The sequence below is a fragment of the Mchenga conophoros genome, linkage group LG16 (genome assembly GCF_057382185.1).
Source record: "Mchenga conophoros isolate Kocher_MC1m ecotype Shallow Benthic linkage group LG16, M_conophoros_male_GT1.1, whole genome shotgun sequence".
Lineage (NCBI taxonomy): Eukaryota > Metazoa > Chordata > Actinopteri > Cichliformes > Cichlidae > Mchenga > Mchenga conophoros.
Window position 1 is genome coordinate 39512450 of NC_140541.1, and position 27601 is coordinate 39540050.

Below are 27601 nucleotides of genomic sequence, written 5' to 3' on the forward strand. Positions count from 1 at the left end.
CACAAATTGTGAAATTGCACCTCTTTAAAATGCAGCTCAATTAAACCTAGCTCCAAGAATAATTTTCACCGACAGTTCTGAGATAAGCTGCATGTTATTCTTGGATGCGGTTGTAGGACCGGTGTTGTGCCAAAAACTGATTGTCTGCCAAAAACTGATTTCCGGTATTTGCCAAAAAGCGATTGCTCATATTTAAAGTGCTATAAGTAACTTGTTGGGCTATAATATGTTAAATATATGTCAAATGCATCCCTTATGGATGACATAAAGTCATCTTGAGCCACAAACAACATTCGTGTAGCAAGATACAAGCCGCAATCAGTTTTTGGCAGCGACTTTTATATAACCTTTATTTATGCAGTAAAAAAAAATCTCATTAACATTAAAAATGTATTTTGTAAGAGTAAGTTGGCCAAGAGCACAGCAGAAATGGCAGCAAATATTACAATAGTTCTGTAAAAATATTTTAAGTGGGGATAAAGGACCGGATTGGTTATAATGTAAGTACAAGTTGTAAAGATACTTAAAAAACAGATAATTTTTTAATTCTTTATGTAACCCCTTTGTATCCCCTGTTCACCGAAGTCTATTTACGAACATACGTAAAGATATTACACATAAAAAATACACAGAAACACTGGAAATCACTTTTTGGCAGACAATCACTTTTTGGCACAACACCGGCTTTAAAATCGCATGACAAAAATATCATACACATTAAAAAAACTGCATCACCAACGTAGCCTGGACAACATTTGCTAGTTAGATGAAGTCAGCTATCTCATCGTAGCATATTTATATGCATATTTATAATTATACGGTTCTTGTGAGTGCATACACTCGTGAAGTTTAGTAACTTCCGGTCACTGCAACAAGCCCAGGTACAGTTTACCGACGGATGGGTGCAGGACCTTGAAATGCACCGTGTAGAACGAAAGACCATCGTACGTATCATAAGTTTACCAGTCTCACAAATCGTCGTCATAAATACACATTCCTTAACCGTTTATTAATATAACCTTTGAGCTTAACGGTAATTAATTAGCAGTGGAAATAATTTCTGGTAGCATCACAGAAATGTAGCAGTGACAATAATACTGTATGCTGTAATCGCACTGGACAATTAGTGATACAAAACAACTGTTTTATTCTGTGAATAAAAGTATGTGTTTTTGTCAATGTACCATAATAACAGAAGCGAAACGCAATATTGTGTCAGGACAATTCACTATTTATGCACAATAAATAAAGGAGCATAGCGCGACAATTTCTGTTCAGCGCCAGACTTGCTTGTAACCTATATCACCAATTATGTTATGAAAATGACGCATTAACTACAACAGCAGACTGACCTTCGTGTAAATGCTTGGAGCAGACTAACCTGTGAGCTGGAGGGTTCTGGGACGTTATATTTGGTCTTTGAATGGCTGCAATCCAGTCGCCTCTTTGTTACTTCGGAAACATGGCTCGAACAATTTCTCTTCAACGACGTAATCCGATAACAACCGATCTCTTTACCCGTCGGCTTCCCGTGGCTGTCATGCGACCGGCTATTGCAGTTAATAATACAACAGCTTCTTGACATTTTTGTGTTTCTTTTTATCGCTGTGTGACTGATTTCAATTGAAAGCCTGCGTGCGCTAGTACCGCTTGCCACGAGTTCCCAGAATCCTTTGCGGTTCTACCCGTGAATGACGTCACATTTTCAATCTCTATATAATATGCATGTTAAATTTTATATTTGGGGTAAAATATCAAGTCTTTTCAAGTAAACCGGTTCAAGTCCAATTCAAGTCCCAAGTCATTGGTGTAAAAGTCCAAGTCAAGTCACAAGTCTTAGAACATTTTTTCAAGTCAAGTCTAAAGTCATAAAATTAATGACTCGAGTCTGACTCGAGTCCAAGTCATGTGACTCGAGTCCACACCTCTGGTTCAAAGCACTTCATCACTACTGAGGTGAGGGCTACAGGGCGATAGTCATTGAGAGAAGCAGGGTGGGGTTTCTTCGGGACAGGAACAATGATGGACTCTTTGAAGCATGTGGGGATCACCGACTGAGATAAAGAGATGTTGAATATCTCAGTGAACACAGGAGCTAGCTGGTATGCGCAGTCTCTTAGGATACGACCTGGGATGCCGTCTGGTCCTGCTGCAGACGTACAACATATATGTATATGTATATGTATATGTTGTACTATTCTTAGTTAGCGTACAACATATATGTATATGTTGTACTATTCTTAGTTAGCGTATTGTCTGTCTTGTTAATGTTGGTTAATGGTGGTTTATAATGGAGCACTGTAACAAAAAATAATTTCCCCCAGGGATCAATAAAGTATTCTGATTCTGATTCTTAGTAAAGCTAAGTCAGCGTGCGGTCTGTTACCTTTGCACATGTTCAGACTCAGAGACCTTTGAAGTGCCACAGAGGAGGCTGTCTTTGGTTTGTCTTATGGTTTCTTCGGCTGCTGGTTTGACATGAACTGCCTTTCAGAGAGCGACTAACGAGCTAACACGAGGTGGCGCGAAGGCAGAGGAAATAACCGAGGACTTTAGGAAATACAGGGACATTAATGAAGGGCAGGTGTGAGGGCGTGCTCTGAGGACCGTGCTGATTTCATGTGTGGAAAACCTTCACCGTGCCTTCCTCTTCTCCTTCGGCTGGTGTCCAGAGAGGCCTGAGCGGGGGGAGGAGGCCAGCGGAGTGATCAGCTGCTGTTTGTCCTCGGGCTGACTGACAGCTCGGTTTATCTGCGGCTGACACGGCGTCCTGCCGAGCGTCCTGTTGGCTGCGCGGGTTTGAATCCCGGCCAGAGGAAGTTGGCAGTGGCAGCTCGCAGTTATTAAAATAAACTTCCTGTCAGAGATGTTGCCATGGCATCTCACTGTAGCGTCGTTGTTTCCCATCGTTATGTTTCAGCTTATGGTTCCTCTTTTCACACGGACACGGTGGTGGTGGCGCTGAGGACAGCAGACAGGAAGTGTCCCGCTGAGAGACACAACAGTGTGTTTGTTCCTGTATAAACTGAGGACAAAGCACCGATCACTGATCTATAACCAATAATCACATCACAGGAAACAGAAGGTCGTCTCTGTGAGAAACCAAGCCGTTAATCACTCAGACGACGGTTACCGTGGACACAGAGGAAGGAGTCAGTGTGTGGTTATTATAGCGTGCAATAAGGCTTATTGTTTTCTTTGTTCCAGCTGCTTTCACTTTAGTTTCTACTGTTTCAGTTTATTTTGGTCTGAGTTGGTGTCTCTGCTGCAGAGGACTCGAGGGAAGCGTTTTAAATTGGACGTTTTTTCTGACTGGACCCTGGTGCAGACGGCTCAATGGCTCTGTCTCCTTGCTGTGAGCACTTGTTTATCTGAAACACATCACCTGACCGTTTTTACTCCACCCACAGGTGGAGTCACAGGTCTGACAAGCATGGATGAAGCAGAGGGTGTGTCCCTTTTTTCATACGAACAGTGAGTGTGAGGCAGGAGGACCTAGATGCTCTGACACCGAGCCAAGCATCTCAGAGGACTGCTGACAGAATCAGTGTGTGTGCCTCTAACTGGTCGCTGTGACATCAGACGATGTGATGCATCACCTGCATACTGATTGGCTGTGAGGTCCACCCTGCAGAGCACCACAGAAGAAGAGTCAGTAAACTATTGGACTGAATTCTACTCAAAGCGCTGTATACATTCACACCCTTCGATACTTAAGCCGCATACTTGGCATGCAGGCAGGGGAAGTCAAGGATCGAACCACCAACCTTCCAGTCAGTAGCTGATCTGCTCTACCACCTGAGCCACAGCCACCCTGCTACACACAGCATGCTGCTTGTGATGTCACCATGTAGTTAGTGGCTGCTCTTTGAGCACAGCGAGGGTCAGCAGCACGCGCTGATGTTCAGTGGTGTTCGCTGATACGAAATTCCATCGAAAAATCGGCCGATATCATTCTCTGTCAGACGGCCTCAGGGACACAGTCGCGTAGCGTTCACAGCAGACCCCACGAGAAAGTACTGACACACGTTTGACTCACACATGCCAGCAGCTAATTAACAGCTAGCACCCAATCTCAAGTCAATGTTTAACCCCGCCCACAAATGACTTTTAAGCCATTCAGTTCACGGTGGCTTTGGTATTTAAGTGCCCTCTGAAACAGGAAAATAAAGAGGTAAAAAATGCTTTAGATCACAGATGAATTCAGGTCAAAGCTGTGCCTGTGTTCAGTCTGAATCACTGCAAACCTCAGCATGTGTTCACCATCGAACGAATGAGAGCCGAGCAGTTAACGGGAGGTCAGCGAGACGAGCCTCTGGGCGGCACAGTGTTCACCTGCATTTCAAACTCTGGCATGTCTTCACAGCGATCTTCATCGTTCAGCAGCTGGTCTCACGAAGACTTCAGACTCTGCTCGGGTTCGGGGGTTTCGTCAGCTGAAGATCTGATCAATTTTCTCTGACAGAGGAATCTGACCCTGAGTACCCAGCATGCCTCAGGGAAGCACCTCTTCACATTTCAACCATCAAACCAACCACGCTGTGGCTCACGGTCACTGCGCTCCAAAATTATTCTTGTCTGCAGAGAGAGGGACAAAATTACAGCCGACTGACAGCCCATAATTTCATCTGCAGCAGAGAAGCAGCCAAACTGTGTGGGCTCGTCTGAATGCTTTGCTCACAGCAGCCAGCAATTATAAAGCTTCAAGGAAACGTCGGAGAGGTGCCGCTCACAGACCCACAGTGTTCCCGCATCATCAAACCAGCACGTCGACGCTGCTCTGCTCAGAGGTCGCTCAGTTTGTGAAGCTGAGCGCTGACGTGCAGTCTGATCAGAGCCGAGAGCAGCGTGCCCAGCGTTTCCTCGCATTCCTCAGCTGATCTGCAGCAGTCACACTGGACCTGTGGCAAGCTGCTGCAGATTCAGGTGTGTTACCTGTTACAGCTCACCTGTAGACCGCTCCGGTCAGAACATGGAGTCAGCTTTCAAACACCTGAACCCCCTCTTAAACTCAGAGCTGTGCACTGCAGCAGGAAACTTCAGGATTAACAAAATCACCATGGAAACAGATGCTTCAATCTACCCTGCGCCAGTTATTTCCAGATTACTCCACTGACCAATCAGATCTCCAGAAAATAGCATCTTCATACCTGTAGGACGGGTGAGTGTGGGGGAAAGGGGGGTGTGGTGGACAGATGGGTAAGGAGGACAGGTGGGTGTGGTGGACAGGTGGGTAAGGAGGACAGGTGAGTGTGGAGTAAGACCACTGAAGGGAAAGTGGAGACCTGTTGTGTCTAACACTGCAGAGCTTAGGGTTAAAGGTCATCATCGCTGCAGATGAGCCAGACAGGAAGTGAGCAGTGAAAATAGCTGAGGGTCGGCAGGTGTGTGACCGCCCTGAAGCTGTGGGTAAGGACACCTGAGCTATCTGGGCTCAGACTCAAACACCTCGCCTCCAACATGTTCAGGCTCTGTTTGTTTTGCTGAAACAGTCCAATCAGAGCAGAGCTGCTAAGGACGCTGGATCAGATATCAGACCTGTGTGGGAGAGTCCACGGCAGCTCGCGCTGCACATCAATTCATGAAAACTGGAGCATATCAGTCGCTCTGAAATCATCGGATGTGATGCAGCCTCACATCCAGACGCCGTTGTTTGACTGCGCTGTCCCATTCTCGGCTCATGCCCCTTTGAGGCATGTCATTTCTGAACACTGCTCTAACCTGAACCAAACAGTTTAAACAACGCTCCCAGAGAGGTCAAAGGTGGCCTGGACCCTGGCTCAGGTGTGCTGTCGGCGCACCGACTTCCTGTTCCTGCCATGTTTTCCTTCCATTAGCTGGCGGCCACGCCTGTCATCACAGGAGATAATCCAGGATTTCCCGACCTGAACACTGACTTGTGCCCGGGCTCTTTGCAGACGGTATCAGGGTCACACGGCCTCAGATTAAGGACCCCTACCGACTCTAGTCTGCAGATTATCTGCCGTGGTCATCCCACACACAGGTGGTGTCCTGCTCTCAATCCGCCCTCGCGCAAATTTCCAGCTGCAGGAGAAAACATCTGTCCTGATTGCTTTTTTCTAAGACTGATTAACGGAGCGAAAGCCTCTGCTGCAATCCTCCACCTTTTCCAGGACTTTGTGTAACGTGTGCAGATCAAAGTAAATCCTCCACCCGCTGCTCTTGTTAAGGGGCTCGCCGCCCACGTACACCTGCTGTCATCACCACCGTCATCGTCATCGCCACAGTGCAGGTTACTTCCAGGTAATAGCTGCCTACACCTGACTACGTCACAGCTCCGACCACCTGAGCTCAGAAACGCTCTAAATATGCTCTTTGTTGTTTGCTGTCTCCTCTGTTTGTTTTTTTTGTTTGTTTTTTTTTTTTTTTTCTCCATACAGGTGACCCAGGAGTTTTTTGTTTTTTTTTCTCTCTCTTCCCCCCCCTTCTCACCGTCTCTTCTCCCCTTTGGTTTTCTTTCTTTCTCTCCCCCTCTTTCTCTCATTCATTCCCCCTGTCCTATTTATTAAAAAAAAAAAAAAAAAAAAAATGACAAAGGATGAACTGAAGCTCTGCCATCACGTAATGTCGCATACTGCTGTTTCTGATGTCATTTAGAAAAAAAAAAAAAAAAAAAAAAAAAAAAGAAACGCTCTAAAAATGACTTCTTCCCTTCTGTGTCTGACTCAGGAAACTTCCTGTTTTCCCTTCAGTTAGTCATATTTGTATTTTAGCCTTTGTCCTTTTTCCTCTCTCTGCTTCTTTGTTAAAATGTGTTTGTCTCACAGACTTTGACTCATTTTCTTAGTTTCTTTCTGTGGCTTTGTTCCTGCTTAGTGTTCCTGTACCCGAGTCTTCTTCATTCCTCGGGTTTCTCCTCAGTCCTGCCATCCCTCTCTGTGGTTTTTTGTCCTGGTCCTCGGCTCAAGATGAACTCATTAACTCCTGAGAATCTTCCTGCATTCGTTCCCTCGCTCCCTGCTCGTCGTCTGTCAGGAGCAGAGCAGGATGGTGACATCATAGCGGCGTCGCTGCGTGGGAGAGAAGGATGGGGGGTGAGTAAAGCTCCAAGTGTTGTAATAACATGGGCGGGGGCCCGAGCTGCATCCCTGCACATCTGAAGCACCTTGGGGGTCAGTGCTTCCTGTGTGAGGGATGGGAAGGTCCCCAGCAGGAAGCTGCTCCGGTCTGATGTGTGGACTGGGAAAACACTCACTTTCCCAGAAAGCCTCATTTCTCTTCTTCAGCCCATCACACTGATGGCAGCATGTCAGAGGTCAAAGCCCTCGTCAACATGAAGAACCTTCAGCTTTCCCAGAGTGCACTGCAACACACAGCAGCTCCTCTAATGATGTTTACTCAGCTCGGGTCACTGCACAGAAAATACTGCTGCCTGCTCTTAACGCCAGGTCATGGGGGTGGATCCTGTTGCTGCTGACGCAAATACTGAGTCCAAAACCTCATCAGACCCGACCCAGACCGAGAACCAGGAGCTCCCGCAAGTTCTACATGTGTGAGGAAAAAACATGAAGAACCTGATGGGAACGAAAAACATCTGAGGAACCAAACAGCCATGTGACCGACAGTATCTGCTTATGCAGTGAACACGTTCAGCTCTAATGGTGGCACCTGTTTCATATCAGAGGAGCCCACAGGTTGTTTCTCACCAAATAGGGTCAAACTCGAACCTCACCTGTCTGTTTAAACATGAAAACCTGCAGTCTAGGAGCAAAGCTTCAGGTCAACATCAGTCCAGGTTTCAGGTGATTCTGTCACATAAAGCTTTAGAGGAATCTATCGATGAAAAACTGCATGAAGATCCATTATTGAACTGATCAGTGCATTTATTAAACCTTTCTTATTGAGCAGTTTTCACATGTTACCACTTTATATTTCCAGTGTCATTTTAAAGCGCCTCCTTGGCTCCTCTGACAGCCTGTGACGAACTCACATTTTCCACTAAAGTCCCAAAGATGTGATATTTACGTTCCCAGTACCATCAGTGAATCAGCTACCACAGCTCTACCAACCTGACACTGGCTCAGGTGCTCCCCTACCAGACTGACTCTGAATGGACCACTGAGATCTTTGCTGTTACTTCCATCAACGTCCTCTCATGACTCTGACTGCCACGTCTCTGTCTGATAATGCATCAAGTTGGGTCACAAGCAATTTACGTATATTAGCAGGTAAGCTAACATTAGCCAAAGAAAACTTTTATATAATGAAATTTGTCAGACGCCATCATCAGTGATCCGTGTTCCTGGCTGGAGTCAAAGTCTGACTTTAATGTTTGCATTTCATCATTTATTGTGTCAGACTGCAGAGTCTCTGTGTGTGTCTGCGTGTGTGTGTGTCTGCGTGTGTGTGTGTCTGCGTGTGTGTGTGTGTGTGTGTGTGTGTGAGAGAGAGAGAGAAAGTGTGTGTTGGGGAGTGTAACCCAGGTCCCACGTATCTATGGTAAAGCTAGAGCAGGGGTGCCCAATCCCAGTCCTCGAGAGCTACCGTCCTGCAGCTTTTAGACGCATCCTTCTTCTGACACACCTGAATCAACTGAATGCCTTGTTATCAGGCCTTTGCCAAACTTGATGGCATGCTGAAGAGGTAATCACACCATTTGATTCAGCTGTGTTGGAGTAGGGATACATCTAAAAGCTGCAGGATAGTAGATCTCGAGGACTGGGATTGGGCACCCCTGAGCTAGAGTATATAGTGCAATGGGACTGGGCCTGGGTTGGTAGTGCTACTAATTATGATACCTGATACCCTCTAATTGAATTAATAAGGACCACCACAACTGTATTTGCCACCCCACGGGAATAGCGTGGGGTGGCTGTAGCTCAGGTGGCAGAGCAGGTCAGCCACTAATCAGAAGGTCGGTGGTTCAATCCCAGGCTGCCTCCTAGCTGCATGCAAAATATCCTTGGGCAAGATACTAACTCCATGTTTGCCTACTGGTGGTGGTCAGAGGGCCCGGTGGCGCCAGTGTCCGGCAGCCTTGCTTCTGTCAGTGCGCCCCAGGGCAGCTGTGGCTACAATGTAGCTGCCATCACCAGTGTGTGAATGTGTGGATGACTGAATGTGTAAAGCGCTTTGGGGTCCTTAGGGACTAGAAAAGCACAGGCCATTTACCATATTTTACACAAAATTTATCCCTCACTGGGATTTTTGACCTTTGAAAATACCTTTGGTTACAACTAAACACTTACTCAATTTAAACCAAATTTGTAACAGTGGGCCCACACACACACACTTGAACCTGTCCACACTACCCCGGTGGCACAGTGCTTGTTGCAGGCCTGATTCGAAGTTCGGGTGTCCGCTCCCAGAGATTCACACAAACCTTACCACTCGTCCTGCCCATAACAGAGAAGAGTGACATTGACTGGCTCATCAGCACAACAACCAATGACAATACAACATTAAGGTAACTTATATTAGATGGGAAAACAAACTTAGGTTACACCCCAATATGTTGCTTCTGCACAGTAAGTGAACTCTAAATCTTGAAACCCTTTTATTTATTAGACTCTTAACACCACAGTTTTATATGTGCACTTTTTGGGGGGGACAGCAATTTAAATTGCTGTCCATACAGACAATATTCATTTGTAAATGATTAACTAACAATCTTGTGCTTGTGCTTAAAGTGCGTTGGCACTCTTCATCATCATCATCGGCTCCTGTGGCGACCTGTTTGCTGCTGCCTGCTGCTGAAAGGCAGTGGTAGAGGGGACACTTGGGCATTTATCGCAGCATATAATCTGTTTCCTGGACACACTGTGCTTTTTCAGCGTTCAGAGGTTGATGGCTCCGTGTCACAGCTGGCTATGAATTTCAGACGGATCAGGCCTTAACTTAACAAAAGTTATCAATTGTTCTTTTCATCTTTTCTCATTACCCACAGAGACATCCACTCTGTCGGGCCTAGGCTGCTCACTAGGGCTGGGCATCATCACTGATTTCTTTAATCCATTCGATTCGATTTTGCCTCCGACAGTCAGAAACATTATGATTCTGATCATTTATCAGCACTGACACTGTGAGACTTCATCAGAGGTGTGAACATCACAGCAGAGGCCTTTGTGTCAAAGTAACTGAGAATAAAACAGAAAAACATGAAGCAGATTTTCCTGGCCTGGATTTTTATAGCAGATAACCTTAAAAATATTCTGCAATTTTGCATAATTTTAAAAATTTAAATTTCTTCAGTATTGAACAGCAGAAATGAGGCTTTCCTGTCCGAGGTCATTGAAAAAAAAAAAAAAAAAAACAGACAGCGGCCAACAGCGCTGTAAACAATGATGGGTGATGGGTAATAAGCGAATGAATAATACAGAAAAATGAGATCTGAGAGATCTGAGAGAGAGAGAGCTGTGCAGGAAGTTGTTATCGTGGTGGAAGCAAAACAGCAAAAGTAAGAGAGAATTCATGACGATGTTTATCAAATGTGAAGCATAGTTTGCTGCTTCTTTTGCTGCTGGTTCAGTGAATTTTGGTTGGAGAGAAACAAAACCTGCAGCTCAGAATTGAGTCCAAAAAAGACGTAAACACAGAGCGCGGACCTGCCGACGCATCAGAGTCAGCGAGCTGTCGGCTTTCAGCCCCGACGGCGTGTCCGTGGGTGAGAAAGCCGAGGAAGACAAAGCTGATTCTGATTCGTCGGGTCCGCTGTGTTTACGTCTTTGTGTGGAGTCCGTTGCCTGCTCTCATTTACTGTTTGGTGGTTGTTGAAATAGTTTTGTGAGGTTTAACCTGAGATTCTGGCGTTTCTGGCAAAATAAGTTTATATTTAAAAGTCAATTCAGGATTTAATGAATCGTTATCGCTTTATTCAAGCTACTCACACCTCTCTATCCACCTGCACTTTCAAACGTACACACGAAGGACTACGGGACAACTACAGCACCACGGCCAATCACAGAGGTCCCGCCCCTGGCTATCTCTGATTGGCTTAGACCACGATAGGGGCATAATGTGTGTCCGTTGTTGATCACACAGAGACTTTTTGGTCGGGACAATTTGGTCGCACTCTAGAGCCCTGTGGTCTGTTTTTGTTGTTGTTGTTGTTGCACCATAGACCTGTATCTTGCTGGCAAGACAAGCTGCTTTGTTTTCCACACATCTTTTCCTTTACTCTGTAGAGTAATCCATCACTCAACTCCAATTTGCGACTTTCACGGAGGAGCATCACAGTCTGGTGAATCAATTTTAGAGCCCTTTATTGTTCAAACCTTTTTTTGCTCTTGATTGCTTTCTTCAATGGCCCAATGGTAGGGTCCATATCTTTTGGACTCAGCTGATCGAGGATGCTTACGCTGAGATTCACAGGAAATGCATAGGCTTCCGGTACTTTAGAGGCAGGAGCACCAAGTTGATCCACCAATCAGTCAGGTACAACTGGTCCTTCCCTAATGCAGGCCCATTTACAGAGAGCTTTAATGCCAGCAGGCGGGATGGAAGTCCATTCTCCAACTTCCTCTTGGGCATACTGTCGTGACAGCAAGTCAGCATCAACGTTGTGGCGCTTAGGGAGGTACTGTATGGTGAAATCATACATGACAAGGGCAGTGAGCCAGCGATGCCCTACACTGAGCTTAGCTAAGGTCAATAGCATACGTTAATGGGTTATTGTCACTCCTGACAATGAATTTGGCACCATACAGGTAGTATTTATCCACGACGGCCCACTTTACTGCCAAGAATTCCAGTTGATGAACTGGATAGTTACTGTAACTGCTCCTGAAGGTTTTTCATGTTCGAAGTAGAATAAAGGGCCATGCTCCAACTGATGGTTAGCCAGTATTTTAATCTTCTTTTCACCAGCAAACACCGTGAAACACTATGGTGAAATGATCAATGAAAAACACAGATATTACGTCAGCAGAACAAAAATTACAATTAAATTAAAACGTACACACAAAGTAAATGCACCGACACATCCTCAGCTAGGGCTGCTCAATTAATCGAATTTTAATCTCAATTACAATCTGGGCTTTCAACGATCATTAAAAATGACTGAGCTGATTATTAGCACCTCCCTCGTGCTTTACTCTCGCGCTGCTCCGTGTGGCAAATCGAGCGCACCTCTCTGCATTTCGAACACGCCTCACAACAATAAGAGGACCCGAGGGAAGCTCGGAAAGCTAAGCAGAAGTTATATGGAGAGGAGAGTGACTGCCGTTGGTTGAAAAGAGAGGTAAAAAAACTTCAGTGGTGTGGAAACATTGTGGGTTCGCGGAGTCAGACGTGGATCAAGTAGACACAGTGTGTAAACTTTACTACGGTGTCGTAGCTGCACCAGAGCAACACTGCAAAGTTCACTAAACATAGATGTTTACATTTTTCATTTGTTTCTTATATTGCAAACATTTGCACTGTTATCAGTATTTGCACACTATTTTATATTATTTTTTAAAGTCATTATTCAACACATTGTAATTGTTAACCCTTTAAAGCCGGGCAGAGGCACGCTCCGTTTTGTGTAACTATTTTTAAATCCCTGTAGAACCGGAACCGTGTAAGCTAGCACAATAATTTGTTTTGCATAGGAAACCGGAGGAGTTGTACTTACATCTTATGCCATCAGCTTGTCCTCGGTCACGGTTTCCTTCCACATAAAGTTTTGCAAAAACTGCATAAAAAGCGCTTGCAGGAACAAAAACATAATATTCCAGAAACACACTTTGCAGATCCGATCAGCTGTTCATAACACTTCCCACATTGAACAAGACGTCAACGCGAACCATCACATGTACGTCATTTCCTGCCCGAAACCGGAAGTGACGTCATTTTCGCGGAAAATGTAGTTTTTTACTTGTAGGCCTTAAAAGCCTATACTGGTGTTTTTATAAGTCAAGTTTGACTCTATACTTTTCTGAATAGTTGCTGGGATGCTTAGAACTCGAATTGCACTGCTGGAAATATTTTATTTTGATGCACCTGCTGTTTTCTTTGCAAATTTGCATCATAGGATTTGTTTTGTTTTTCCTGCAGTATATAAAAATTGCTGTATCTCCAAAATAAAACTATGAAGACACTCAAGATAAATTTCCTGTTGTTGTAAACTATTTTTTGCAACTTTTTTGTATTTAAAGTTTTGAGGGATAAGCCTCTTAAATTTCTCCAACCAGATATCTAAGGCTTCTTCTCCAGCTGGGATGGGACTGACCTCGGAAAATGTCCTTAGACGTCTATATGGGTGGCTCTCAGGCTGTTTGTTTGCTCTGACCATTAACTCACCTACTGCATGGATGATGGCTTCAGAATTACCATCCACTTCCCCTTTGGGGGAGCGTAACCCTTGGATGTCCTCTAAGGTTTTCTTTTCATTCTGCAGAAAAGTGAAACTTTTCCTCAAAGTCATCTGGCTGAGGTTCAATGTAGTACACTGCTTTCCAGCCACTTCCACCACTTATTGGCGTTATCTCTCTCTCTCTCTCACACACACACACACACACACACACACACACACACACACACACACACACACTACATAGTGTGTGTAATAAGAGGGAAACACCTCCGACATGCACACATGTGACCCACAGCAGCTCATTTGAATAAGAGCAGAGCCAATGAGAATCAATGAGTGAGACTGTTCGGACGTTTGTTCAGGTCCGATTATTGCGGCTCAGCAGGTGGAGTGTTTTGGCTGGGTGTTTAGCTTGTGTTCGGGAGGACGGCTGGGGACAGATGTAGCTTTGAGTATGAGCTGATGACTCTGCTGAGCTTCCAGGCTTTCAGACACAGATTAAAGATGCTGTCCTTTAAATAAGGCCACACAGTCTGCAGCGGTGAGCCTTCTGCCTGGACTCAGCGTCACTGCAACTCTGGACACGCCTTCAGCTGTCTGAGTCCTGAAATCTGTGTTTGAAGCAGATTTCCATCAGATGTTTGGGTCCGTCTGTGGCCGCGAGCTGCTTCTGTAACCAACTTTAGCTATGTAAAGGTGAATTACAGCACAATAACTACTTGGGCTCGTAATAAGACCCTAGCCAGAATCAGAAGACACCAAATTCATACGGAGCCAAAGTATTGAGCAGCAATAATGACTCGGAGGCAGTTTTAACTTTTGAGTAGCCACTCTTGTATTGTTACAAAGTGTAAAAGATTAGTGTCCAATTTGTACAGGAAAAAAAAAGTATGAAAGAAAAATAAATAGTGTGCACATCCATCCATCCATCCATCCATTCCATATACTCCTCCCCCTTTGTGAGTGTGGACACTTCATCTCTTTGCTCTCTAAATGCTTTGCTTCTTTTATGCTGATTTTTTCCCTTTTTTCCATATGAGCTTACCTGCGATAGCTTCTGGACACTTATAGATCATTAGGACTAGAGTGTTCTTAACAGAAACAGCAACATTTTTATAGTTACCTTATCCTCAGCGCTCCGTGTGTCTGTGGCCTAGACACAGCTGAAGCCTGATTACAACGTCTGGGCACCGAGCAGCCTCGATAGCCTGGAAAGGTGCTAACCGCTAGGCTAACTAGCAACAAGATGCCTTCCCTCTCCACAGATGACTACCACAGCCTCCTGCAGAAGATTGCAGCACTGGAGACAAAAATTCATCGCTTAGAAGTAAACGTGGAGGCAAATGGACTCTGTGGAAATGAAACAACCTTGCCTTTGACTCAAAACAATGGCTATGAGCAAGCTAGCACACAGCTAAGGAGCACAGATAACATGACCAAGAAAGTAGACTTTGTGCACTATTATAAATCCTCAAGCGATAATCCCCCCTTGGACTGTCTTGGTGCAAAACCAAGACATAAATCATGTCTCCTGGAAGGGGGAGGACATACCACAGGCAGGGCACAGCGAGCTGAAATCTCTGAAACCGACTGGCCTTCACTTCCTACGAGACAGAGAAGCTCTTCTACCCCTGTACACGAGAGGAAACAGGACTGGACAACCGTGAATAGGAAGGTTAACAACAAACCTTCAAAACAACTGAATGTGAAACTGTAGAACAGATTTGCTCCACTATCAAAGGACCCTGGATCTATATCGGACAACCATCCATCTAAAAGTAGCGAAGTAAGGCCTGAAAATCCACGGGGAAAGCTAAAGGCTAGGCCTGAAACGCTGATTGTGGGTGACTCTGCCGTAAAGGATGTACAAAGCATGTGCGGTAAGAACACTAAAGTCCTCTGCTTTCCTAACAATATGGTCAACATCCTGAAGGAGAGAATTCTTCAAATTGCAGATGAATATCCAACTGTGACAAACATTGTCCTGCATACAGGGTCAAACGATGTGTCCAAACAACAATCGGAGGTTCTGAAACGGGACTTTATTGGATTATTAAACACTGTAAACTCTCTGAATGCAGCTGTATTCATCAGTGGACCTGTACCGCCGGTCAGAGGAGGAGACGAGAGATTCAGCAGGCTGTTTACACTGAATAAATGGCTTATATCAGCATGTGCTGACCACTCAGTGCATTTTATCAACAACTTTAATATTTTTTGGGAACGCAGGCATCTGTTCAAAGCAAATGGATTTAATTTTAACAAGTCAGGGGTGAAACTGTTCACCTCCAACTTGTTTTATTCCATACGTCATCCATCTGTGCTTGGAGCCAAGGCTGAGATAAACAAGGAGTTATCTCATAAAGAGGAACAAACAGTACTCCAAGAACAGACAAAGCCCAGCAGAAACCTTGAGGAGGAGCTCCATCTGCCCCCACCCGGGAAGAGCCTCAGAAAGGAGAGACATCTGAGGCAAGAAGAGGCAAGAAGAGGGGTCCCTATTTGCCTCCAACTCTCTCAACAACACCAACGACCAGGACCAGGATCTTCCCCAGTCCCCCAAACCCCTGACAGGCCATCACCCCCATCACCCTCCTCTCCCTCCCTTTCTCCCTCCTCCCCACACCTGAAATTCACTGAAGAGATGATGGAGCGGGTCAATGCTGGGCTCAGATCTACCCCCCGGCCCAATCCCTCTTTGTCCCCCATAAACCCCCCACCAAAGCAGCCAAAGGTTCGCCACCGAGCCCCACCCTCAACAGAGCAATCGAAGTCACATTGCCCCCCCCCCCCCCCCCCCAGTTCCTCCTTACCACCTTCATGCTTTGTCTCCGCAGTCTGATGTGTGATGTGTGGAGGGTCCGGGCTGCAAGGATTATGGCAGTGGTGACTTTTCCCAGGAGAAGCTGGGACCCTGTTTACTAGAAGGTTTTAAAATTTCTGTACTTTTAGGTGACAGAAGGAGACATGTGGCCTGGTCAAAACACAGAGAGCTGCACTCTAAAAGATCTTTAAACATAGTAAACATACCTTGTGTGCCACAGACTGCTCCCAAACACGAGGGGACAAGTAATGCCTCTAAAACACTTAAGTTGGCTTTATTAAACGTTAGATCTTTAGCTGGGAAAACATTTTTAATTAATGATTTAATCACTGAGCACAGCCTTGATTTTATGTTTTTAACTGAAACTTGGTTGGACCAAAGTAACAGTGGAGCTGTTCTCATCGAGACGACCCCTCCTAACTAGTTTTATCAGTGAGGCCAGGGTGAGCAGGAGAGGAGGAGGGGTTGCTGTCTTATTTAATGAATCATTTCAATGTAAGCAGCTATCTCCTGGAAGTTTTCAGTCTTTTGAATATGTGGCTTTACAGCTGAAGGCCCCATCCAAAGTTGTGTTTCTTAATGTTTACAGGCCTCCCAAATACTGCACAGACTTTTTTAATGACCTCAGTGAACTGCTGTCTGTGATCTGTGTTGATTTTGACTGTGTAATTATTGTTGGGGATCTTAACATCCATGTGGACAACCCTCAGGACAAAGGGACTAAAGACCTGAGTAACACTCTGGGCAACTTTGGCTGACTCAGCATGTAACAGAGGCCACACATAATAGAGGACACACTCTTGACCTACTGATCTCCAAGAGCCTGAGCATTTCAAACATTACTGTGTCTGATGTGGGCTTATCTGATCATTACTGTGTTTTCTTTGAAAGTAAAATCTCAGCCCACACAAATATATCAACAGCAGTGATCACAAAACGGTGTATAACTGAAAACAGTAGTGCAATTTTTAACCAGGTCTTCCCATTAACACCTGACCTGCCCAGAGGGTCAGTCAATGAGCTCGTCAATAGCTTCAATGCTAACATGTTAAATGTAATGGACACTATTGCTCCCATTAAGGTGAAGGTTATCTCTGGAAGGAAAAAGTCTCCATGGAGAAACTCCACACTGGTGAAAAATGAAAAAAGAGAGTGTAGGAAAGCTGAGCGCAGATGGAGAAAAACAAACCTCCAGGTTCATTATGACATCTATAAAAAGAAACTTCACAATTATAATTTACAACTGAGGAGTGCAAGGAGGTCCTACCTCTCTGACATCATCACTAAAAACAGCCATAATGCTCGGGTCTTATTTTCTACAGTTGACAGGCTAACAAACCCTCCTGTGCCAGTGGCAGCTGAACTTCATTCGACCATGGCCTGCAATGACTTTGCCAAATTCTTCACAGACAAAATCCAAAAGATTAGACAAGCAATTGGTACATCAACAGCAGATCCAGGATATGTACTGTGTCCACCGAAAAACTGTTTAAACACCATCAAACAGTTTCACCCGATTAACAGCAAAGACCTGGAGGACATCTTAGGTCAACTGAACTCCTCCTCCTGCTGTTTAGATGTCCTGCCAACAAGTTTTTTCAAAAAGGTCTCAAAGACTTTAGAGTCAGACCTGTTACAGATCGTCAACTTTTCTTTAATGTCAGGTGTGTTTCCAGAATCACTAAAAACTGCTGTAATCAAACCTATACTGAAAAAGGACAATCTTGACAAGACACAAATGAACAACTACAGGCCGATCTCAAATCTCCCATTTTTAAGTAAGATCATTGAAAAAGCAGTTTCTCAACAGCTCAGTTACTTCTTAAAACAGAATAATTGCTACGATGCCTTCCAGTCAGGTTTTAGACAGAACCACAGCACTGAAACCGCTCTGACCAAAGTGTTTAATGACATATGTCTGAACACAGACAGTGGAAAAATGTCAGTCCTAGTTTTACTGGATCTCAGTGCAGCATTTGATACAGTTGACCACAACATATTACTCAAACGACTGGAGAACTGGACAGGTCTTTCAGGAACTGTACTAAACTGGTTCAAAACATACTTAGAAAACAGGAAATACTTTGTATCAATAGGTAACTTCACATCTGAGCAGACAAGTATCACATGTGGAGTTCCCCAAGGTTCCATCTTGGGACCCCCTCTGTTTAACATTTACATGCTCCCACTGGCACAGATTATAAAGAACAACAAAATAAACTACCACAGCTATGCAGATGACACACAAATATATATCACAATGTCACCAGGAGACCGAGGCCCTGTACAGGCTCTTGGTAAATGCATTGAGGAAATTAATGACTGGTTGTGCCACAATTTTCTCCAGCTAAACAAAAACAAAACTGAAGTAATAGTCTTTGGCGCCAAAGAAAAACGATTACAGGTCACCAGAGAACTTCAATCTATACATCTAAAAACCACAAACCAGGCGAGAAATTTGGGTGTAGTGATGGATGCAGACCTAAACTTAGAAAAACACATTAAGACAATAACAAAGTCAGCTTACTATCACCTCAAGAATATTTCAAGGATTAAAGATCTGACGTCTCAACAGGACCTGGAAAAACTAGTCCATGCATTCATTTTTAGTAGGCTTGATTACTGTAACAGCATCTTTACAGGTCTACCTAAAAAATCAGTCAGACAACTACAGCTCATTCAGAACTCTGCTGCTCGAGTCCTCACTAAGACCAAAAAAGTGGACCACATCAGTCCAGCTCTGAGGTCTTTACACTGGCTGCCTGTCCGTCAGAGGATAGACTTTAAAGTTCTGATGCTGGCCTATAAAGCTCTGAATGGTTTAGGACCAAAATACATCAGTGACCTCCTGACCCAGTATGAACCTTCCAGATCCCTCAGGTCATCTGGATCCGGTCTTTTATCAGTTCCCAGAGTCAGAACCAGACACGGAGAAGCTGCATTCAGCTTTTATGCTCCTTATATCTGGAACAAACTCCCAGAAAGCCTCAGATCAGCTGAAACACTCAGTTTATTTAAATCCAGGTTGAAGACTCACCTGTTCTCAGCTGCATTTGAATAAAGCACCAAATCCACACTTTTAAGCTTAAATTTCAAAACTTACACTAACTACTGATTTTATCTATTTCTGATTTTATCTGTTTTGATTTTATATACTGTTTTGTTTGTTTGTTAAGCTTAAATTTCAAAACTTACATTAACTACTGATTTTATCTGTTTTGATTTTATATACTGTTTTGTTTGTTTGTTTGTTTGTTTGTTTGTTTGTTTGTTTGTTTGTTTGTTTGTTTGTTTGTTAAGTGGGTTTAGAGCTCTGGGTAGCTCCCCAGCTGGGTCTAGACTGGGTCTAGAGAGTATTTTAAATTCAGGGAATTTAAAATAGAAAGTAGCTCGTCCACAGAAGGACTGGTAGCTCCCCTTTCGATAAGGGTTCAGATCGCGCGAACAGGTGTGGGATTAGAGCTCTGGGTAGCTCCCCAACTGGGTCTAGACTGGGTCTAGAGAGTATTTTAAATTCAGGGAATTTAAAATAGAAAGTAGCTCGTCCACAGAAGGACTGGTAGCTCCCCTTACGATAAGGGTTCAGATTGCGCGAACAGGTGTGGGATTAGAGCTCTGGGTAGCTCCCCAACTGGGTCTAGACTGGGTCTAGAGATTTTAAATTCAGGGAATTTAAAATAGAAAGTAGCTCGTCCACAGAAGGACTGGTAGCTCCCCTTACGATAAGGGTTCAGATCGCGCGAACAGGTGTGAAATGTGTGTGTTTAGTTAGTTTGTTTGTTTGTTTTAATCAATTTTAAATCATGCTTTTTATTTGTTTTTGTTTCTAATGTCTCTGTAAAGCACTTTGAATCACCTTGTTGTTGAATTGTGCTATACAAATAAATTTGCCTTGCCTTGCCATTCGCTTCCGCTTATCCTTTTCAGGGTCGCGGGGGGCGCTGGAGCCTATCCCAGCTGTCATAGGGCGAGAGGCAGGGTACACCCTGGACAGGTCGCCAGTCTGTCGCAGGGCTAACACTAATAGTGTGCACACTTAAACAAAATAAAGTGCTCGTTGGGGCCCTTTAAGAATTCAAGTTATGTTGACAACAGCAACTTCAAAGGTCCTTCTGAGTGTAATTGGAACGTATAAGTGTGTGGGTGTGTATCTTCTTTGGGGTGAATTGTCCTTAAAGTGGTTGGCTCGCCATCGATCACGAATCTCGTCCTGGCCCTCGGACATTGCAGCAGCTCTCCAGATGAAAGGTGAGAGGTTAACCTGTGAGAGACCGAGCTAGCATTAGCGTGATCACGACGGTAAGTCTCTACAAGTTTTTTCTTCAGAATAACACTCGTCTTACCAACGTTGCTTCTCTCCTTCATCCAGCCACTCGACACCAGACTTCCAGCAGGTAAGTATGCTGGCTTTCCTTCCTCTCAATTCTGAGTTTTTCCTCTCTTTTGTCCCTGGATTTCTCAGTTTAAGCAGCAGATGCCTCCACTCCTGTTGCTGAGATGAGAAAACCCAGGAGAACCAAGTGCCTTCACCTCTCTTCCTGCCTGACAGGGTCAATGCGGCCTGCGCTGAACTAGGTGTCCTCACGTGGGGTGAACTGAGAGGCGCATTCAATGGTCATAGGAAATATGACACTTTGTTGATGTGGACAGTTAAAATAAAGAGAATAAATACTCTCTCTTCCTTATCATTGGTGTAAATATGTTTTTTTCATCTGTGCCACACTTCCATATAAATACAGTTGAATTGAAAAGTTTGTTCTAGCAGCGCTCTCAAACATTTTGACTGTTTCACACGTGAAGACGAGTTCGCTCATTGAATCGTCACTGTGGACTTTCTTCATCACGCGTGGTCATGACATCCGCCGCCAGGCCTGGAAGTGATGTCATCAGAAACAAACAGCATTGAGACAACAAACGGGAAGCCTGAACTAACAGATGAATGTAAGGCAGGCGTTAATTAACACGCTGTTAATTGAAAACAAGGTTTGTAATGGCGACATTAGCAGCATAAATAGCTCTTCTTCCTCCTGCCGATGAATAATGCACCATCAGTTGTTCCTATTAGTGATTCTTCTCATCTGGAGTTAATTTCATTATGTAAATGAGCTGCAGGCCTCGTCGAACCTCCACTTTGATCCATCCTAATTGTCCTGATCATCAAAGAGTGAGTCGCCGCTCGCTGGGAATAAATCTACACTCCTCCTCCTCCTCTTCTTCTTCTTCTGCTCTCCTGGAATCAAATGCAAATACTGCGAGGTGATTAAAATTTGATGTGTCTCGGTATGTTCAGCTGGATGCATATTCATCTCCGAGAGCAAGGGAAGAGGGAATTAACGGAGCTGAGATGAAAGAGGCAGAGAGGCTGATCTCAGATCTGTGTTTGAGCACGACTTTTTCTGCTCAGCAGCTGTTTCCAGGTTCTATGAAAGAGCGGTAAAGGAGTCTCTGTGCAGTTCCTATGTTTGATTCAGCTGCTTCCAGGTGTTTGCAGGTGAGTTCACACTCTCAGCGAGAGCACTGGCATAACGTCAGTCAGATGTTGGCCCTCTGAAACATCTGCATTGTATTTTTATTGAACTCTAACAACACAAAGGAACAGAGGAGTCTGTGCAGGCTGCTGTCTTTGGTTCCAGTGGTGTCAGGTATCTTTTCCAGGTGTTTCCAGGTGTTTTGCTGAATCCTAACAACAAACAGTAAATGAGGCTCCGCGCTCACTGTGTTTGTTTCTCGTGGTGTCAGATGTCTTTTCTAGCTGAACGTCAGACTCTCCGGGGGGAACGTTGCCCCAATTTCCTAATCTGATTTTGATGCAGCGCGTCTGTCTGAAAGCCCTCGCTTTAATTTCACCATTTGTGGCTGAACTGACGCAGAAAGATGGGGAAACAGCAGAAGAAAAGAAGGTGTTTCATTGGGGGAACAGAGTGGAAACCCCCACAGACACGTTTCATGTTTATTTACACATTTCAATTTCAGGATGTGTTTGTCTCCGAGTGGAAACCTTGTATCTGCTCAGTGCAAAAACAACAAGAACTGCCTTTTTCCTGGATGGCAGTAAGGTTGGAAAACCTCAGCGGAGTCATGAAGCATGAAATGCATGTTGTTGTTGTTTTTAACTGCGTGAAACAAATATTGAAAATAAACACAAACAGAGAGGACTCTTTATGAAGAGCAGAAGTGAAGATAAGAAAGAGTAGAAGACGAGAGAAGTATTATGATGTCACATATAAGTACAGGCGATGTGGGGGAGGGGCTCTGAGGCACGTGAATAGAAATATGCTTCTTTGTCAAAGGTTTGTGGACAGCTGGCTATTACTTGCATGTTAATAATATAGGATTTGCTCACACAGTGTCCGCATATTTTCTCCGTTTAGACATTAACAGTCATTCCCCCAAAAGTTGATCCTGTTCATCTGGACTAAGAAACGTTTCTTCAGTCTCAGCTGACCGCAGGTTTCCAAACTTATAAACGGCACATTTGTACAATAACTGAAACTAGCACCACTGAATGAACCATGGGTTGGGAGCTCAGTTTATGATCGTTAATATACAAATTGTCACGATTATTGATCGATGGTCGAGAGTACCACAGTTCACAGAGAGTTGGGGAATGGCTCCCATTGGGAGCTGTTACAGACATGGGAGTGATTATTCTCAGCTGCCTTACTTATTGCTCATCGAGTAAGTTCTGCTTCACCGCGGAGTCAATCAGTGCTTTAAGAGAGAGGCCATCTGTACTGAAATGTAGCGGGAGCTGTGTCCTAGGGAGGGTTTCAAAACCTGGGAAAATACTCAACAATAAGAAATAGACAGGCTAAGCAACAGACTTGCCCTCACCATGACAACAACACATTATAATACCTGAAAGAAATGAAGAAGTCTACGTCCTCACATATTTCTGATCATATGAACAAACGTATGTAGACACTAGCATCTTGTCTCCGCATGTTAATTTCAGTGTTAAATGCTGACCGAGGTCAGCAGCATCTTTCTCCCTCACATAATCAGATTTTCCCATCATGCCCCGTTTGTTTTGTCTCTTGATGACATCATCAGGTGAACGGAGGCAGCAGATTGTTTTTTTTACCTTTTAAGTCGGGCATTAGTATAAAAATGAAAGCCTCTTACAGCCTGAAATGAAAATCCTCTGAGTGTTTAAGCTGCGGCCAACAGACTGTGTTCAGGTATCAGTTCAGTTTCAGCCCCATGGGCCAACATGATGATGATGATGATGATGATGATGATGAAACATCCCCTCCTCCTCCTCCTGTTTGGACACACAGCTTCTTGGCAGGCTCACTAATTAATTAAAGAGATGAATATTTGTGTGGTGAGGGGGTGGAGCGGGCGCCACAGGCGTGCGGATGTGTGGACGCAGATAAACACGATTCTTTATCCACTCGGACAAATAGATGAAATGTATCAGAGAACAGGTCTGTGGATGCAGAGGTGAGCTCACGTAGAGCAGCTTAAAGCATGAAATCCGCTCTGAGTGGGAGCACTCTGTGGCATGTGGAGGTATAAATAGTGCTCGCAGTGGAAGTGGACCGCGGGGCGGCGCGGCAGCGGAATTAGAAGCGTATTAAGTGCAGTGGAAGCAGATAAGCTCCAACAGATGTGTTTGGGTGTTGACATTGTTTGTATTGCAATCTGATAGATCAAAATGTTTCACTCCACTAATAGGCTTTTATTTTGTACATTTTGGATTTACGAGCCGCCCCCCGATGTAAAGCTGCTGTTAAAGGACAGGGCCAACACGTCCAGCTTGGACGTCACGATAAAAGGTTGTTTTTAGCTTTCTCCAGAATCACGCTTCAACCTTCACGTCCAAATTAGGAGTCCAGAGGAAACATGAAACTACTGAAAACTGCTCCTCACAACCGTCTGCCTCCTCCTGCAGGAAAAGATAAATGAACGTGGAGCACCTCCTCCTCGTCCTCCTCACCGAACACGACAGCAGCACATCCGGCCTCACTCACGCGTTGCTTATCTCGCAGAAATGACACCCTGTACGACACCGTTATCTCCCTCAGAGCGCTAACAGACCCAAACCACAGAAACCATCTGTCCACACGGGAGCTTCTTCTCCATACAAACTACAACTCCCAGCAGACCTCCACTGGGCCAAACAAGGAGAGGAGAGCACAGGCCTCCAGACCAGCTATGGCACTCAGCAGTCCATCACTCCATCATTTAATGCATCAATCAGCAGCTGCCTTTGTGTCTAACATGCCCACTTATGGTGATAAATTTGTCTCATCAGCTGATGTCTCAGCTCTCATTTTGCGCTGCAAAACTTCAGCATCAACACGTCATCCTCAGCTGACACATTCATTCTTCTTCAAGTGTTTCAGCATCAGCTGACTGGCTCGTCTACGCCTTCACCTTTCATCACATAAATGATCTTTCTCCAAAAGCTTCTACTGAGACTTCAGCTGTCATGGTGCGTGCTGTGTGGCAGGCAGGACCCAAATGCACGACTCTCAGACAGAAAAATTAAACTCACAGCGCAGCTTTATTTGCTGGAAAAACTCAAACATGAACTACAAGAAAAGTCAAACTAGAAACTCAAAGGACAAAGCTCAAACTAGAAAACAAAACCAGGAACAGAGAAGTAGAGTGTTACCATAAGCACGGAGAAGAAAACAGCACAGTGAGAGTACGACACAACGACTGACAGACAGAAGCACAGGACTTAAATACACAAGCAGGACAACAAGACGATGGGGAACAGGTGGGAACACAGCTGGGACAAATCAGACCTAACGAGACGAGGGGAAGCAAAACCAGACACACCACACATAGGACAGGGACTATCAAAATAAAACAGGAAATGCACAACAGAGACAGAACAAAGCGCACAAGACACAGAGACTAAAAGAGGAGAATAAGAAAACAGAACTACCATATTTTCTGCACCATAATGCACACTTAAAATCCTTTAATTTTCTAAAAAATTGACAGTGCACCTTATAATCCGGTGCGCCTTATGCATGAATTCTGGTTGTGCTTACTGACCTTAATAAAAAAAAAAAAATAATAGTACATTTTATTTAAGAAAGCGCCTTTTGAAACACTCAAGGACACTGTACACAAGCAATAACAAAAACAACTAATCTCCAAAAAGTTGATTCTGTTCATCTGGACATAGCGTTTTGTGGGAGAAACGTTTCGTCATCATTCAGGTGACGTCTCCAGTCTCAGCTGACTGCAGGTTTCAATCTTATAAACAGTGCATTTGCATAATGACTGAAACCAGCCCACTGAAGGAACAATGGGCTGGGAGGTCAGTTCCTTAATCTTAATTATGCAAATTGACCATTGATCAACAACCAAATGGCCTCCTTGACTCCGCCCTGAAACCAGCGTTCCTCCCTGTCCAGGATGTTACATCCTCATCATTGAAAGAGTGTCCACTGACCTGTAGGTGTAAATAGACTGCAGAGTCCTGGCCTGACGAGGTAGCTCCAACGCTTCCGTGACTGGGATGCAAGTGAAGAGAGATGTAACGTCGTACGAGATGCGGTTTTCAGAGCTGCCCACCAGCGGGTTGAGGATCGAAGCCAGAAACTTGGAGATGTTATAGGTAACGGAGTTGATCATGCAGACAATCGGTCTTAAAGGTGCACCCTGTTTATGTATTTTTGGTAAACCATACAGACTTGGTGTAGACTCCCCTGGGTACAGCCTGTGGTATGAGGTCCGGTCAATAGCCTTGTCTTGTTCTAACTGCTTCAGACAGTCTGTCACCCTCTTCTTGTAGCCACTTCCTGGGTCTCGTTTCAGGGGCTCAGAAGTATTTTCATCACTGAATAGTGACTAAATTTTCTCATGATAGTCTTTCTGGTTTAGCAAAACTGTGCACCTACCCTTGTCTGCCTTCCTCTCCTCCATGGTGATGTTGGATGCTGGGGGCTTTGCATTGCTGAGACAGGCCGAAACCTTTGTCCGTAGTTGCTCTGCTTCCACTTCTGCAATATTGTTGTTACGAATTGCTGTTTCTGTGGCTGTGATCAGCTCCACTAGCGGGATTTGTCTCGGTGTGACAGCAAAATTCAGCCCTTTAACAAGGATTTCTTCACTGACAAGGTCCAGATGGATCCAGATGAAACCATGGTGTCCTTTGATGTAGTCTCTCTCTTCACTTGCATACCCACCATGGAGGCCGTGGAGACTGTCAGAAAACGACTACAACAAGACAGCTCCTTGGAAGACAGGACCAACTTCACACCTGATCAGACCTGCACACTGTTAGACCTCTGCCTCACCACAACATACTTCAAATATAACGAAGGCTTCTACACACAAAAACATGGCTGTGCCATGGGCTCCCCCGTGTCACCTATTGTAGCCAACCTTTACATGGAGGAAGTGGAGAGAAAGGCTCTTGGCTCTTTCAAAGGAAGAGTACCCAGCCACTGGTACAGATATGTGGACAACACCTGGGTCAAAATCAAGACACAAGAAGTGGAATCCTTCACTGCGCACATTAACGCTGTGGATAAAAACATCAAGTTCACCAGGGAAGACACAAAGGACAACTGTTTGCCTTTCCTGGATTGCGCCGTGCACATTGAAGAGAACGGCAACCTCAACATCGAAGTTTACCGGAAGCCCACACACACGGACCAGTACCTCCTCTTTGACTCCCATCACCCTCTGGAGCACAACCTTGGAGTAATTAGGACCCTACACCACCGGGCAGAACATGTTCCCTCTAAGCCTGAAGGAAAAAAGAAGGAACACACACATGTAAAGGAAACACTCAAAACGTGCGGCTATCCTAAATGGGCGTTCATAAAGTCAGCAAAGAGGCACAGAAAAGAAGACCAGACACCAGCGAGGGAGGATAAGAAGGACAGACGCAACAACATTGTCATCCCCTATGTAGCTGGTGTATCAGAGAAACTCAGGAGAGTTTTCTCCAAGCACAACATCCCGGTGTATTTCAGACCCAGCAACACACTCAGACACAAACTGGTTCACCCGAAAGACAAAACCCCAAAACACAGACTTAACAATGTGGTGTTTGCTGTACAGTGCAGCGAGGAATGCCCAGACCTCTACATCGGAGAGACCAAACAACCACTTCACAAGCGCATGGCACAACACAGAAGAGCCACCTCCACAGGACAAGACTCAGCAGTCCATCTGCATCTAAAGGTCAAAGGTCACTCTTTCGAGGATGCCAATGTTCACATTTTGGACAGAGAGGACAGATGGTTTGAAAGAGGAGTGAAAGAAGCCATCTATGTCCACTGTGAGCGACCATCTTTGAACAGAGGCGGGGTTTACGACACCAACTCTCTGCCATTATTAATCCAGTTTTGAGATCCCTTCCCAGACGCCTTAACGCCCACTCACATCCTGGACCATCTGACCTCAGGAAATCACATGATAAGGTGGGGCCAGGTTTCACAATGAGCTCACCCGAAACTCTGGCTGATTGGGACCCACACCCAGTTTCACACCTTGGCTCAGGCGATTAGAGGATCATCAGGGGGTCCTTTTGTCCCTCTGTGGGG